Raw genomic sequence first — 12,643 nt, 5'->3', positions numbered from 1 at the left:
AATGAAATTACAATATCGTAATAACGTTAAATAGATATAAATGATTAACTATAATATATATTAAGTGACATGGAATCTCTTGTCATAGACTAGTTTAGAAATAAGAAGAGTTTGACATAGTAATAATAAGAGTTTGATATAATTCTGACTATAATTACTAGTATAGATATCTTAAATAAATCTATCTAAAGAAATGCCGATAGATATCCACTACAAAATAATTATAATTTAATTTACTACATCTAAAATTATTTATATTTCCTTTATCTCTATTTATTTAGATTTTTACTAACTTAAGCTTTTTATTTTAATTTCTTAAAAAATGGATGATTTATGTCTCCAAAAATTATAATTTGAACAAGTATTTTATGTGGTATTTATTAAATTATTTTTAAAAGTATATTCTATTTATAATAAGATTTAAACTTTTGACATGTACATGGTTGTCAAATTTAATCTAGAAGAATAAAAGTTAACATTAAAACGCTCACAACATCCACTCCACCCATTCTGCCATTGTAGAATGCCTATCGGCATTGATTAAAAAAATATTATATAATATATATCATGTAGAAGATCTAGAATCTCTTTTCTATATATGTATATATATATATAGTTATGATCTATACCTTAATAATATCCTAATTGATAATAATAAATATATAAGTTTATATTAATATAAGAAAATGGTTAATGAAATGTTGCAACCAACAGACACGACTTATCCCTCCATGGTATATATTGATTGAAGGACGATGGAGGACAAGGGGATATAGAAAAAAAGATATATATTCATATTAGACAGAATTGAGAGAAAGATATCAAAGGAAAAATAGGGATGAAGACTTATCAATAGAAGGCATTGAATAAGACAGTTGTAGATTGGAAGAAACACATAATGTTGGCACATTGCACTCATTCAACCAAGACTGTAAGAACTCCAACAGACGACGGACAATCCAGTTCCACATCACACCAAGACAAACATCATAGCGGAAAAATCCTTGACGTAGTAACACTTGTGATATTAGGTTCAAGCCATCATATGCAGTATTCAAACGTTCGTAAAATAGGAACATACAAATTTGAGTGAGGAGACACTCGTCAATACTTTAATCAAAGAAAAACTTATAGCAAGAGCCTTTGCAAATACATAGGCACGTGCAAGAAGAAGCCACAGTCATCACATGAAATAACAGAAGACTATCGATTGGAGTGGCACATAAAGATAGTTATAGATCCATTAGAGACTAAGGTTTCAACATTCAATTCAAGATTCAGATGAGGGGACTTTTTCCAGCTTTCATATATACCTATATCAGGCTTTCCTCTGACCGAGTAAATAACCATTGACGTTATTAGTACTTGTGTATAGTGCAAATAAGAGACGCCTATGTGTAACATAGGCAAAGGAATATAAGTTTGATGCAATGTTCACTGTCGAGAGCAAACATTTAAAATAGTAGATATTGTTTCTAAACAATACTATCCAAGTTACATACACAACTTGTTATATTAATAGTCTCAGCCCTTCCTGGAAACATTTTTATCTAAAACATATATTTATAGCCATAGTTCAAAGAAATATAATTTTTACATAATATTGTCAACTATAACTAATATAACTTCACATTCTTATCAACCTATTCATAAGCATGTAATACTCATGCACCAGATAATGCCCGACATTATATTCTATAATATCGAGAAATCAACTTCTAATAATTGCTTTTATTACATTTGATTGGCATCATAGAAAGTGAGGTGGAGATAATTGCCTAGAATACTTTATTGCCTCAAGAGGGGACATTACATTTTGGAAGGAATTCAGGAAAGGTAATTGAACCGGTGGTTATCTATTGTGATGATACAAGTGCCATTAACATTTCAAAGAACCCAGTGATGCACTCTAAGACCAAGCATATAGCCATCAAATGTCATTTTCTTTGAGAGCAAGTTCAAGAAAAGGAAGTGAGGTTAGAGTATATGGCAAGGAACAAGCAACAAATATATTCACAGAGCCATTCCTCAAGGATACATTTGAGTATCTAAGAGTAGGGGTCATTCCCCTACTTGAATTAAATTAGAAAATGCAGTTGCATCAATTCAAATGTATTCATTGAAGTATCTTTGTGTTTGAATTGATGTTATGGGGCTACTCCTTAGGGGTAGGTGTAGTAATATGTTCTTGTTAGTCAGGTTCAATAGAGCAGATATTAGGTATGTTTGGAGCCTTTGGCATTGTTGTCGAAGGGGGGGTAATTGCAGAAGTGGTGGAAGACATGAGTGGAAACATTTTGTGGTTCCTAGTGCTGATTGATGATGAGAAGGATTTGTACACAAAGTACCACTTGGCATAAAGGAAAAGAGTGTAGAGAGTGTTGCCATCAATGCCATAGGGGGAGATTGTTAGCATAACTAATGTTGTGATGACAGGTGATGTTTAGTGTTGTCATGATACAAATTTAATTGCATGATCATCAATTATTGTGTTGTCATTGATGTCAATTATTGACTTGGTGTTCCTTGTAAGTTGCCAAGCATAAACATGATGAACAAGGTGTTGCATTGAGTTTAAGTGGTGGCAATCCATATGAGAGAATTGGCAATGTCTCTGAAGGTCCATGGTATGACCGCTATTGTTAAAGTTACTCTTTGAAAAAGTGAGTCATATGAATGTTGATAGTGCAACTGCTAGAATAGTTAGTGACAAGCGATAGGTGATTTGTTTGATTTGTCAAATCTACAATGAGTTTAAGTGAAGTGATCACAGGAGATAGTAATCAACACTATTCAGATGATATAGTTGCAACCGCAATTCATCAGTTTGACCGGTATGAATGGTAGGTGATTGGTGAGCAATGATAGAGTGTTTGTGTTCTTGAGTGACAGTTAATAAATTGCAGATCAATGATTAGTGGTGAGGTTGCAATGAGTTCAGTTGAGTCAGTCACGATCTGGTGACATGTCTTCATGATTGGAGGTGATGATCCGATATCACATCGTTTGATGATAGTGCATGGAGAAGATTCTAGAGGAAGTGTGTATCTAGTCAAAATGTGTTTGACCTCTTGAATTATAATTCTATATAAATCAGTGTATTGGTTGGCACAGTCTTGGAAATGTGTTTGTATTTTGAATTTTGTCTTTTGGCATGTTGGATCTGAATGAGATATTTAAAATTCACATCTATTTCAAATTTAGGGCTTGATTAAGGCGGTGGACTTGAAAATCCAAATATATACTGATTGAAGCTGAACAAATTCTGTTGTTGATCTTGGTTGGACAAGTGTGGTTGAAGAGTGCAAGTTGTGATCAAGGAAGGGTAGAGTTGAGTATGTTGTGAAGAGTGTTTGAGCTTCATTGGATTTAATCAAACAGACATAGTCTTACCATACAAATCATTCTTTTTGTTGTTCCCTAACAGTTGTAGTAGTAAAATCCCTTAACCGGGTGGATCCTAATAGGTCATATGTATTGTAAATCCTTTAACAAGGTGACACTTTAATTAGTGTTTTAAGTCCTTTAACAAGGCTACTCTTAACAAGGTAAAGCTCTAACAAGGCCTTATCCGGGTGACATCTAACAGTGCCTTTGCAAACTCCTAATAGGGTAGCTTCTCTTAGGGCATGCTTCAGAAGATTCCACACTTTGTGGGTACTATTCCCCATTATGGTTTTCACCTAGATTGGGTTTCCACGATACCAAATCTTTGTCTATTTTCTGGATGTGGTTATGTGTTTGAAGTTTTCGTTTGCCGCTATTAAGTTAATCTTGTGATAAGGGTTTTAAGGTTGAAAAGTTGTATAATTGGTAGATTACTGATTGACCACCCCTCCTGGTAATCTGATCCTTTAGGACTAACATTTAATGAGTTCTTGTCTATTTTGGTAATACTAGACTTTTTCTCATCATTTGAACTTAATTGTTATGCCCTAGGAGAGAGCACCGGGGCAATGTTGATACAAAACAAGCATCCAATACCCTATGAAAGAAGAAAACTCATTGAGAAAAGATACTTTGTCTATGATAAAGAAATGTTAGCAATCACGCATGCCCTAGCAAAGTTTAGACAATACCTAATATGTGGAAAATTTGTGATTGACCATAGTAGTTTGAGATTCTTCCCAAATCTAAAGGACTTTAATGACAAACAATAAAAATGGGCAAACAAACTACAAGCATACGACTTTGACATTGAATACATGAAGGAGAAGAACAATGTTTTAGCAAACACCCTATCACGAAGACCTTACATAGACTACATGATAGCAACATCCGTAGAATGGAAGACATTTTTACTAATAGAATATGCTAAGGACGCGTTTGCAAAAAACTTCATAGAAGTGAAGACATAGGATGATATGTACCAAGTTGTGGATGACCTCATTCTTTACTAAGGTATACATCACCCCAAGATTGTAGATGAAGAAAGAGAATCTCTCATGACAACCGTCTAAATGGACACTAAGGATACTTCAAGACTTATAAACAAATGAGGGAAAAGATTTCATGGAAGGGCCTAAAATGAGATGCACTCAAGCACACTATGGAGTGCATGGCATGTCAAAGGAACAAGGAGGAATATAAATAGCCATTATAGCCCCCACCCATACCCAACCAAAAGTGGGAAAACATATCTATTGACTTTAAACTAAGGTTACCGAAGTTACAAGGCAAAGATTGCATTTGTGTGGTGGCCGGCTGATTTACCACATATGCCCACTTTGTGGCTATATGAATGGATCTTTGAGCTTCTCAAGTGGCCAATGTTTTCTTCAAAGAAATCTTCAAACTTCACAGTTTACATCGGGACACTGTGAGCAATATAGATAACTTCTTCCTTAGCCTATTTTGGCAAGAACTGTTCAGATTGATAGGGACAAAGCCCACACCTAATGACTCCTATCACCCTCAAATAGATGGCCAAATTGAGACTGTCAAAAAATGCTAGAAGGATGTTTGAGGGAATATGTCACCGGGAAGCAAAATGGTTGGATCAAATGGCTGCACTTGGAAAATAGTGGTACAATACCACTCACTATATCTGTAGGACGAGTCTCTTTCAAGCATTGTATGGGTACAAGGTCACACGCTTTGGAGACTTGATCCATTGAGAAAGTTGTGTGCTGTGAGCTAAATACTTCATACAGCAAAATATGGAAATCATTAATTCACTCATAGATAACTTACACCAAGCACAAAATTGGTAGAAAGTGTACGTGGATAGGAAAAGAAGGGAAGATACATTCGAGGTCAGGGATTTCGTCTCTCTAAGGCTGCAACTGTATAAACAATCATTCATAAAGGTAACTGGGCTGAGAAACTTAAGCCTAGATTCTCTGGACCATACAAAATCTTGAGGAGGGTAGGAGAAGTTGACTACAGATTGGAGCTACCCCCAAATAGCGAAATTCACAATTTATTCAATGGTTCTTGCCTCAAGATAGTCTTAGGGCAGCACGTCACCTCATGTCTAGAGTTGCCACCATTAGATGGTGAGTTCAAGTTAAGTTTAGAGCCGGATATTATTCTTAATGTGAGAGAAAAGAGATTAAGGATCAAAACCATTGAGTAGTACCTAGTCAAATGGAAGGGTCTACCCTTGGAAGACACTACTTGTGAAGGAGCAAAAATACTCAGAACACCTCAACCTTAAATTAGAAAGTTTCTGCAAATTCGGTACCTTTTAAATTAGACTTGAATTCTGTCCTTGGTTGCTGAAAATGAACTTTTAATAATCTGAAGTATGGAGGAGTTGTCAACTTTAATACTAATCTGAATGTTATATATCTTTGCAATAAATATGAACTGGTATTATTGCTTGAGGGAGCAGACTTGTAATTATTGTGTGTCCTCAAACTGCAATAATTCCTACCCTATATATCAAGACCAAAGGGCATGACCCTACCTAGGTCGGTTTATACACCTCTCCAGAAAATCGGTGCCTAGAAGGAAGAAACACAAAGTTAACTAACTATTAGTTATGATTAGTGTACAATGTAATCTCTGCCCAAAGATCGCCACCCATTCTAGAGTCAAAACTGATGTATATATATGCCATCTATGATCTAATAGGGGAAGATAAAGGTGCGGTCTGCACTTTCTCAGACCAGTATAATTATCAATGTTAATATTTAACAATATCCCCAGCACATAAATATCAGAAATTTGTCTCATCCATATGATGGCACAATTGCCTAAAACGAGCTGATCCATAAATTGCTATATCAAAGCAATAAATCGGCAACATGCAGAGATGCAGAAGTAACAAATTACTGAAGAAATCAACTAAGCAGTGATTATATGTGTCATGCACTGATCAGAAATGGGAAAACTAGAGAAGAGCAGTGAATAAAACGATGCTTGAGAAGGCAGCAATCAAGAGACATAAACAGCAATCAAGAAAACAGCAACTAATCAGAAGATTGACTAATTAAGTGTTGATTAAGAAAGCATTAATTTAGCAAAATTGAAGAGGTGTAGTTAAGAAAGAAATAATTAATTTACAAGGGTTATGTCTGTGAAGGGATGTCACTCTTCCAAGAGAGAAATAAGATATATGAGGGGAAGGGCCATAATGTAGGAGGACATCACCCAAGAGAACAGAACACAAGAAACAGAAGACTTATTATATAGTGGAGGCAGCAGAAGTATATAATATTAGCAGCAGATATCATCATTGAACAGCAATATTGCATACAGAATATTGGGTTGTCGTACGTACAGAAGATTGGGTTGTCGTAATACCTTCAGACACTGTGGCATGAAGGAATAATTGTGCATACTTGTTTAGATGTAAATATCAATATGTATTGCAAAATCTCCCACACCCACACCCACACCCACACACACACACACACACACACACGCACACACACACACACACACACACACACACACACACACACACACACACACACATATATATATATGAGATCTGCAATATAAATGTATATTTTTTGGCAATATCATACACCTACAATAATCAACCATATTATTGAAGGATTAGGAAAGTAAGGGCAAGGAGAGGGAAACGGTGTGGCCTTAAAAGTTACACCACCTCATGAGATCGGTTAAGGACTCCATGAGGCCAAGGGGGACAGATTCTGCTCTTTGGCCTAGGGTTGAGTTAATGACACCCTTTTGCAATCTTCCCTGCGAGCCTATATGGTTATTTATTGAAGTAGAAAGGACTTCTCAATCGTAAGAGGAGAAAAGGATAGTGTAATAGAGGGGAACAATGTGGAGGCTCTGCTAAGTATACCAACTCATGAGCATGGTTACAACTAGATGAGACCAAGGGGAACAGAGTTTCTGCTTGTGGACCTACGGCCATGGATAGTTTGGGCACCTTATCATGTCTTTCCTCTCTCAACCCTCATTAGTAATTGAGCTTGTCAGAATTACGTGCTATAAGTGTTTCTTTCTTAACCCTATTATCTAATTTGGTTGCAGGTTCCAAGAGAGGCTTATCTCATCTTATTCCTAGGTTAGGGTTATGTGTCTAGCTATATTGTGTTCCGCGTTTCATTTGGATTTTGTGAATTTAGAGCAGATTCTGAGGCAATCGAGGAAAATGACATTATGAAAATGCCCGAACTTCACTTATAAACTAAAATTTATGCGGATAGATCTGTTATATTCCTAACTGAAATTTGAAGCTTGACATTAATCATCATTAAAACTTGCTTTATATCTGAAGACAAAAACGGAATTTCTGAAATTTCTGAAAAACAGAAGTTGAACAGCAAAGGAAATTCTCTAGAGTTTTGAAAAGAAGCTAAACATAAATTTTGTGCCTTCCCTTACGTAGTTTCAAACCTTAAATTAAATTAAAATAGGAAGGTATGGTTGCCAAGGCTGAAATCTCCAAGGGAAGTATGATTGTTGTGCTTGACTAAGCAGAGTCCCTGACTACTTGCAGCACTGGTTTGTCAAAAATATCCCAAAATCCTTCATACTAGTATGTTAAATTTTGTCTATGTTCTCAAATTAGGGGTGAATGATAGAACAGTTGTAACAAAGTTAAGGATAGGAAAAAGCTATTTTGGAAAAGATTTCTATTATACTAGATTAGAAAGATGAGAAAAGAGATTAAGAATCCTTATTTAGATGAAAATACTTATTTTGAGAAAATATTGTGTTTCAAGCATAGTAACATGGGGGCGTGTCCTCTCCATTTTTCCCCAGTGCACCCGAGACGGGGACACACCTGGAATAGGGGATGGTGTTCCCACATCCCCAGCGGCGCCACCATCAGGCTGTTGTCTCGCCGGGGATGGGGGGACGGGAACAAGTCCCTTGACCCTTCCAGGGGACGGCTGGGTGTGCCCTATCCAACCAAAACAAAAACAAAGTTTGTTAAAAAAATTAAACATGTTTTAATATTCTATTGGGCCTATTGAATATCATATCATGTTTATCAGTGTAATCATCTCTATGATGAGATACTCATACTTTTGTATTAAAAATTTATAAGAAAGGTACGAGTCATAGATATCAATAGAAGTTAGAACTCTTTCATTCTCTCATTAAAAAAACTAAAATTTTAATATTTATTGTTGAATGTTCCACTTTCATGTTCAATGCTCAGTGTTCCATGTTCATGTTCAATGCTCAATGCAATGTTCAAGACTCAAGTATTTAAATTTTAGTAAATTAGTATTTTACATCTTTATGTCTTGTATTGTTCTACATATTTTCACTACTAGCATTTTTAAGTACCAGATGTATAGTATATAGTATATACAAACCACCCCCCCCCAAATTGAGGCCCCTTTGTGCCCCCCTCCTGGAAACTTGTCCTCCCATCTTCCCATCCCCCAGGGTGGTGTGACTATGGTTTCAAGAGAAATATTGTTGACTATGGTTTCAAGAGAAATATTGTTCATACAACCTAGGTAATTATTCAGATCACAGTATGAGAGTTTGGTGAAACCTTGCAATCTCAGATTCAGACTCTAGACTTGGTGAAACTCAGCCAAAACTTGGCAATTAATTTATTAAAATAACTATATTGAATATGTTTTTCTTTTCAATGATTTAACTTTGTTTTGATAATTTCAAGTTGGTTTTTTTAGTTTTCGGACAGAACCAAGTCTTACAGTCGAGACTTGCAAGCCTCAGCTGTCAGACTTGCCAAGTCTGTGAGTCAAGGCTGCAGACTTGCTGAACCCAATTCGAATTTGGATCTGAGCCCCTGTGAGTCTTGTCAAATCATGGCACACTGAAGTTTTTAACTTCAGGCTAGGGATCTGCTCATCACATTTTCCGTTCTTGGTTTCATTTGATGGAATAATGCATAATCATCAGGTGACATAGCATTTTCCCCATCCCATGAAAGACAGGGCGTGGACAGAACTTGGTATGTGCATTTTGGTGTTTAACTGGTTTAGTTTTGCCTGGGAAAAAACGGCAGTCAATTTAAGAAAGAAATTATAGAATGTGGTTCATACAGGAAAATCCAGTAAAATGAACAAGGCGCATCTCTCTGTCGAAAATGCTTCTGGGGAGATAAAGATTTTGGCAATCTCCATTTTTGATTCTGGAAGGAGTTGCATGAAACAAATCATAAGTGTTGTCGTGTTCTAGTATATGCAATAGTAGATTTAAATTTTGTTGGGTTATGCAATTTCATTTTGTAATGGTTGGGGTCTGTTGTTGAGGGTCAAGTGGATCTGGTTGGGAACAAGAAGTAGAGTGTGTAAGGTATAGCTGTTTGTTGCTATTATTCTGTTAATAAAATATGTCAATCACATAACATTGCTTTATTTTTGCACATACCAGTTAAGACCTTTGAACCTTTCAATTTTTTGAAGTTGTTAACAAGCCTGATAATCTGAATAATCTGATTTAGTTGTTCGAGCTTAAAATTTCCTCTGAATATGGTATGTTTTGTATGTATCAGGTGTGAGACTTTGTGATGCCAGAACTGAGATATCTTCCATACCATTTGATTTATACCCTTAAAGGAGTTTCCGAGTATTGTGCTTTCAGTGTTGAGCTCAATCTGTAGATAACGGAAGTCGAGTTTTGTTCTTTCTAGTCTATCATTTGTAATACTGGAAGAGAAGCTACTATCAGCAGAAATCGATTAATAATTTTTGCAGTACTTTCACTTAGAAATTTCTATTATCTTCTTTACATGGAATGGTCATTTTCTTAGATTACAGACCCACCAGTTATAAATTTGTTAGCTTTACTAGTAAAGTTGTTTTATTTATTGATTATTAAATATGAATTACTGACTGACTTGATGAACAATTTACAGATATCCTTTCAAGCCATAGCAGCTTCTTGTCATGCATGCTTCAGATCACTCTTGTTAAGAAGCTTCAGCATAATCGAGTCCATCTTCTAAGGAAGATTCCTCAATCCTCTGTTCTGCATATGAGATCAATCCTGAAATGATAACTCATAGTAGATGTGAGTTCCGTGGCCTTGCCTGGGCCCTGGCGCACTTCAGGTTCTCTCTACTTAGCTATAAATGGTAGGATACGCTTCTTTGGGAATGCTAGAGTAGCATGAAGAGAGGAAAGTGTACCAACCAAAAGAGACTGCCTTTTTTATGCAGGATCCTGGAATCCTTGCAAGATTGTTTAGTTGGCTGCATGTGCTAGTGCTGGCATATTGGAAGGGAAGATTTTTACTTCTATGTAGAAAGAATGGCCAGTACACTGGACTTTCTCTTTTGAGAAAATTAACGATGATGCCAATGTGGCAAAAGCATGACCTCAGTCAACTAACATGAGTGCATGAACAATGAGCTTGATGTTAGTATGCGTTTTTGGTGCATCCACAATATGTTAGGTTCAATGTGAGTTATGAGAAGATTATCAGCTCAAAACAGTTTTTCTCAACAAGAGAGTTCATGCAAAACTTTACTCAGGTTCTTGAAGGAGAGAGCCTAGAAGGTTATTTCATGGAGAAAATGCTCTGCACCGCCTGATTGCTTTTGGAAGGCTGACTTTATCGATTCCCCAACTGTGACAAGATAATTGTACCATTCTCAGATTTTTTGTTTAAGAAGACAATTTCTTTGAGAGATATTCTACTTTGAAACAATTCAGAGCCACTTATTATGGTCAACTTTCTCAGATAGCGAAGTATGGATAACTTTGTAGTTATATATATTTTTCTTGAGAATTCTAACATTAAGAGACGATGAATTTTTTCTGGTAATGTAATCACTCACTCTTTATCTGCTTCTCTTGTTTCCCAGGAACAACATTGCTTAATGACCATAAATATATTCTCAGAATCTGAACTACTATTCCAAAACAAATCTTTGTGCATTTTCCAGCAACTTTTGGGTGTTCTGTACATTCTGTAAATACAAAATGAGATCAAAGAAATAGAATAAAACATAAACGAAGAAGAAGAAATACAAGAACACAAGTATTTATCGTGGTTGGGCAAACTTGCTCATGTCCACAGTCAAGCAGGGAATCAATGTATTATTGAAATATACGATACACATTACATAGTCTGCACAAGTCATTTATAGAAAGCTCTTCGAATATGAAGAGACTAGAGGAAATGAACCGTCATCTAACCTTTGGGCCTTTTATACCCGAACACTGAATCGATGTATTATTGAAATATCCGATACACATTACATAGTCTGCACAAGTCATTTATAGAAAGCTCTTCGAATATGAAGAGACTAGAGGAAATGAACCGTCATCTAACCTTTGGGCTTTTTATACCCGAACACTTAATTGATGTATTATTGAAATATCCGATACACATTACATAGTTTGCACAAGTCATTTATAGAAAGCTCTTCGAATATGAAGAGACTAGAGGAAATGAAGAGTCATCTAACCTTTGGGCTTTTTATACCCGAACACTTTCTTTCCGCTTTTCCCTTTGGGATGGAACCTAGACCTGCATGGTATTTTGTGGACAAATGAACAATTATTTTGAATTATAATGGCCAGATGTTTTTGTCCAAAGAATTTCGCCTGCATTTAGTTGTGGATGTGAATTTCTTTTCTTCAAGGAATGCCACTCCTTTCAAATCCTCACTCTCGATTCACTTAATTTATATTATTTGCATCCTTACGAAACATAAAATTCATCTCTTAACTAATAATAAATTTTTAGAAGTTCTGTAGTTCTCAAAATTGACATTTCGGTAACCTCAAGCTTAGCTAGGAAAATTCTCCTTTTGGTCACGTCTGTTGCCGAATGAAGCTGTGCTCTCTAACAGCGTCTTTAGTTTTGTGAGAGTTACATGGTGGCTTGTTTTGTGGAGTAAAGGGTTAAATAAAGTGGAAGCCATCTGACAATGACATTATGTAACTGTTTACAAGATTCTATCCAAAATCATTGTTAGTGAATTTCAATCAATTCTTTCGCAAATTGCTTTTCATGAGGAAATATCTCTATCAAAGGCTGGTGCTCTGGATTATATATTCATTCAAGACTTCAAGGAAATCAATCCCATTAGTTAATTTACAGTTGAAATGTTAAGTTGTGCTTGCATTATTCGTCCACAGTTTACATTTATAAAAACATCACCAATGGGGAATGGGGTTTCTACTTAACAAGGAGTTCCCTTTAACGCACCCCCCTTGAAACTTTTCCTATTTCAGACAAATATACCAAATCTCATTATCTCAGTCTCTTAATTCTT

The 12,643-nt window shown here is 35.8% G+C and overlaps 1 protein-coding gene across 3 annotated transcripts in view; it reads left to right on the top strand.

The window, feature by feature from the left end:
• LOC149577941 (putative pentatricopeptide repeat-containing protein At5g52630) overlaps positions 1 to 11,209 on the top strand; it is a 49,656-nt gene extending 38,447 nt beyond the window's left edge. Inside the window, exons 3-4 of one of the 3 annotated variants that reach the window (XR_016364070.1) lie at positions 9,911 to 10,111; positions 10,274 to 11,099. The gene's annotated coding sequence lies outside the window, so the exon portion shown is untranslated. Of the gene's footprint in view, positions 1 to 9,910 lie in introns of all 3 variants that reach the window. The other 2 variants (XM_089826718.1, XM_089826712.1) reach the window with 2 other exon arrangements.
• Positions 11,210 to 12,643: the final 1,434 nt, after the last annotated feature.

Source organism: Cupressus sempervirens, chromosome 1, assembly GCF_028749045.1.
Source record: "Cupressus sempervirens isolate cs-2001-9-10 chromosome 1, ASM2874904v1, whole genome shotgun sequence".
Lineage (NCBI taxonomy): Eukaryota > Viridiplantae > Streptophyta > Pinopsida > Cupressales > Cupressaceae > Cupressus > Cupressus sempervirens.
The sequence above is the reverse complement of the archived record's forward strand: the minus strand, read 5'-3'. Positions and strand labels throughout refer to the sequence as shown.